We start from the raw sequence: 4,856 nt of genomic DNA, 5'->3' as shown, positions 1-4,856 counted from the left end.
GGTCATCTGTTTATTTTTTATTTGTCTAACATCTTTTCAGCAGCAAATTGTCGGAATATGATCTTACTAACGCCCATAATGTTATATTTTTGGTCTTGCATCTGAAGAATTTGTCAGGTGTGTATGTGTACACTTATTCCCCCTCTCAAACATACTTTTCTTCCTGCATTTCATATGTCATAGGTCAACTTCAGAACTTGAGTCGTACCACAACCACATACTGATGTATGCTGGGAAGCGTTTCGGATTCTCCCCCCCCGTTTATGAAGCCCGGGTCCTTTTAGCTGCCCTCGACTACAATCACCACCTTGGCCGATCACCAAAGAAAACATCCTCAGGAGAATATCAGTAAGTTCTACATGAAGACATCAGATGCTTCAGAAATTTAGTGAATAGTGTTGTGACAAGACTTTGTGATATTCAGACATAACCCTATTTCTTATGGTGATAAGCTGTGTCATGGTATCATTATACAAAAGAAGCAGAGCATAACGGTGGCTGACGTTGAAATTTTTAAAGAAAAACTTTCATGAGTCTTGCTTGTCAACACTAATGACTTCATTTTGAATGTGTATGACATGAAACTTCCTCACTCTGATTACAAACAATAATGAATAAATGCAGACATGTCTATCATAGCTGTAATACTCATCTGAAATTACTTACGCTTGAGCTCAATTTTAACACTTTTACATTCAACAAGGTACCGGAAGCTGTATCACAAAAAGTCAAGGAAGTGGACACTCCAAGTACTGAAGGAAAAGAAGGAGTACAGCTACATTCCCAACATGCAAAGAGCTGTGCTAAAGAAAAGGCTGTCCTCCAAAGAGGGCATGTCATCATCAATGCCCAAGAGACCAGGAGACCCAAGAGACCTCGGAGTTCTCTCTGGCATTCCTGCACCAACAAAGGAGGAGCTGTTTCAGACACAAATCAGCCGAGGAACAGGTGATTTATAAATCATGATGTCATTGATGATGAATTTGTCAAAGTCATATTTGATTAGATAATACTAATGTCTGCACTATTGTGTTTTCTAAGGACGATCTCTGCCGGACCAAGAATCCAGTCAAGGCCCCTGAAGAGTGTGTGTTGGTGGCTCTGCCCCTGTCTGTGGAGCTATTTGTAATTTAGTTGTACATAATAAAGTTTCATAGACTTATAACTGGTGCAGAGACTGCAGTTGTTTTTGTATTTAAAAACAAGAACATAGAGAATAAGGTGAATGTAAAGATAATTTATTCAAAAATACAACAGTTTAAAGAACATTTTTGTAAAAAATAACATTTTTCAAAAAAATATGAATAAAACAAATAACTTGTAACTTTAAAACACAAGAACAAAAAATCTTAAACCCTGCTTGGGCGGAAGCCAACATAAAACCCATGAGGGTCAGGAAAACTCTCGCGAATGCGTACCACGCAGCAGCTCGGGATAACCACACGGTTTCCCTGACCCAGCACTCCATGCTGCCACATAACAAAATTGCGGTAGGCAGCATGACGGAACTGTCGATTTCTGTCACCCGGATGTGGAGCAATATCTACTGCCCGCACATCATTCCATATGGCCACCGCCAGCTGCAGGACTCCAGGGGCTAAGATGTATGCCTCCATATGTGGCAGCCTGGAAACGCACCACGGTGGCTGCTGAGAGCAGCAGAGATTTTCCACATCAGTGGGCATGTCCCTGCAGTTTTCACACACACACCAGGGTGGGCTGCCAGGTGTGGGAGGGTCTGCTGGGGTTAGCTGTGTGTTTCGGCGTAGTGCCAGGTGTATCAGGCCAGGGTCCCGGTCCATACAAAATAGACACACGTCCATCACCTCCTCTGCAGTCAGGGCGTTGAGTGCTTCCTGTTATGAAAAATTATTGTTATGTAACTTGTAACTTTGATTTCAAAGTGGTAAGTTTCTTTAAAAATAGGCTAACAGTCAGTCTGTATAAGTCCATAACATTTTCAGATTTTTCAGATCTAATACACTGTGATTTTGACTTCATTGTCATTGTCATTGTACAGTAAACACAATACAGATGTTCCAGAAAAACCGATTAGCCTACATCAATAGGTTTATCTTCATTTTGTGACATTCAGTCCCGTGAGATGCATCTTTGCTTTCACATAATACATCACGGCATAAATGTAACTGTAATTGCATTACTGGTATTTCATTGGTAACAAGTAATACATTACAAAAATGTATTACTTTGTAAATAATAACCTCGAACACTGCAGGTTTGTAATGTAAATGCATATTACATATGGCATTTTATTCATTAGAAATAAAGCAAAACAACATTGCAATTATCAATGATCAAATCTTATAAATACATACCCTATCGACCGCAACCCTGACGGACTGGATGTTCCGCACACGCTGGACATCATCCACTGTCATGCCGAGGGCACCAGCGCCTCTTCCTCGCCCACCGCCTCTCCCACGGCCTCTCCCACCGCGGCTACGGCGTGATGAGGTTCCTCCTCTCCTCCCTCTCTGCCTTCCCCTGGCACGTCCAGGTGTGTGCTCATCTTCAACATATGTACTGTAACAGAAAATCGAACCGGACTTAGAACTACTCTATCTACTATTATTATTACAAATAATTAGGCTACAAAAAAACAAAAAGGCAAGGCAAGGCAATTTTATTTGTATAGCCCGTTTTTACAAACAGTTTGTCTCAAAGGGCTTTACATGGCATCACAACAACATCCTCTGTCCTTAGACCCTCACATCCACTGAGGAAAAACTCCATAGAAAACCCTTTTAACAGGGAAAAATCGGAGAAACCTCAGCCCAGATAGCAAATGTTTTGGCTGTATTCTGGCATCCTTTTGGCATTTTTGGCTTTGTGAAAGCCCTTTGGCTCAAATGTGGTATGGTTTTGGTTAGCCTTAATAGACAAAATTGGTGCCAGCAATATATGGCTGAGTTATGGCATATATCTGGTTAACCAAGACATTGGGCAAAGGGCGGGATAATATAGAAGGGTGGTATGGCACGTTTATGGCAAGCCAAAAGATGAAGCAAAAGGCGGGATCAAGTAGAGAGGTTGGTATGGCATGTTTATGGCAAGCCAGAAGATTGGGCAAAGGGCGGCAACGTCCGATGGTTTGTTTTGGCATGTGTTTGTAAAGCCAAAGGATAGCCAAAAGACCAAGCAAACGGCGGGAATTTGTACACAGTTTCAACTGACGACAGCCCTCCTACTTCATTTTCTCAAGCTGATCAACACGGAGGTATGTACATGATATTATAGACATTTAAATTTAGTAAAATCTGATTTTCTATCATTGCCTTGTTTAAATACCCGATAAGGTTTACGTTTTCTGCACAGTTATGTTAATTTTTCCTATTTCGATGGCAAAACTGCTGTGAGCTATGAGCTAACTCGTAGCAAACAGGCACAGCCAGCTCATTCAATTTAACTACATCAATGACATGCACAGAGAACTTAATAGATACAGTACACTGGCAGTGAGTATATGAGATAGTTTAATGTAATTAATGTAACTGGTGACTACACTTTGCACAGATAGTAGCTAATTTAGCTAGCAACAATCAGTCATTCCTTTAACTGTTAGCCTACAGTGAATATCTGCTGAAAGCAGCATAGCCTACCATTTAGAAGGTTGCAGGTCATAGCCTAGCCTACCATTTAGCGTTGAAAGTATCCACCAAAAAATCATTGCTCATGTTGCTGTGCTTTTTAGCAATAATCTAGTGAGCTGCCAGGCAGGAAAACACAAAGAAAACTCCAAACTTAAGCCAAAGAGTATAGCAAGAAGCTCTAACTGCCACTAGGTGGTGTTGTGACAGTGCTGCCACCAATTTGGACTGAAAAGGCCTACTGCTGTGAAACCTTTTGTTATATTAAACCCACTTTATTCACTGCCATATGTGGGGAGAAATCTAATTATCTGTGATTTAATTGCTTCGTTGCTTTTCAGTTATAAGCATAATATGCATACTTTTTTACATCCTATTTTCCTCTGCAGAACACTGAGCAAATGATGGCCCTGGAAGGAAACCCAGCCTCTTCCTGAAATTTAAAAGGATTTGGTGAGCTGCCTTTGATTTTATTAGAGTAGGGCAATGTAATGGTGGGCTAGTTGATTTGAAAATCAATGTAGGTAATTCTCTCAATATTTTCAGGTCATCTCTCTTGGACCTTCTGGGCCTGCCACTTTGAAGGTTACGGTATGGGGCATTTTAAAGCCAAAGGACCAGACAGAAAAGGACACCTGACGAGGGATGAATGGAAAAGTTACAACTTAAAGTGGGTGAGTTTTATAACTGTATAAAGCCTTTAATAAAGCATTCTTAGGCTACAGTAGAAGTAATAAGTTAAGTTTGTTTTCTCTTTGTCTGTGTCACTTTAGATGCCACACGAAGAAACCCCATCTGCTCTACCACCACAGATGCAAGCATAGCACAGACCAGTGATGGTTTTACTGGGCTGGGGACCTGCAACCTGCCAGCCTGGAGTCAGTCAACAGTAAATTCAAAAATAAAAAGATGATGAAATAATATTAATCTTCCTATTGTTTTTTTTCAATACACATAGACACACAGCAAGGTAAATTTGGGCTTTTGGGACAGTTATGGCTATATTTTGGAAGGCCACAATTAGTTTTGGGTGAGTTTTGGCCTCTCTCTGGGTCACTTTTGGCTACTTTTTGGGCTTTCTTTGGGTCGGTTTTGGCTACTTTTTGGCTGGATTTGGGGGATTTGGGGCTCTTTTGGGGCAGTTATGGCTGTATTTTGGAGGGCCACAATTAGTTTTGGGTGAGTTTTGGCCTCTCTCTGGGTCACTTTTGGCTACTTTTTGGGCTTTCTTTGGGTCGGTTTTGGCTA

General features: G+C 41.0%; 1 long non-coding RNA gene across 1 annotated transcript; it reads left to right on the top strand.

Annotated features, from left to right (window-relative positions):
- Positions 1 to 3,183: 3,183 nt before the first annotated feature.
- LOC146960361 (uncharacterized) lies at positions 3,184 to 4,580 on the top strand. The gene is made up of 4 exons (XR_015035470.1): positions 3,184 to 3,238; positions 3,998 to 4,061; positions 4,155 to 4,282; positions 4,382 to 4,580. It is a non-coding gene; the product is annotated as an uncharacterized LOC146960361 (long non-coding RNA).
- Positions 4,581 to 4,856: the final 276 nt, after the last annotated feature.

This window comes from Trachurus japonicus, unplaced genomic scaffold (genome assembly GCF_045865225.1).
Source record: "Trachurus japonicus isolate A0001 unplaced genomic scaffold, Traja_1.0 AP030468.1".
In the NCBI taxonomy this organism is placed as follows: Eukaryota; Metazoa; Chordata; class Actinopteri; order Carangiformes; family Carangidae; genus Trachurus; species Trachurus japonicus.
Note: the sequence above shows the minus strand (reverse complement) of the source record. Positions and strands in the feature narration are given on the sequence as shown.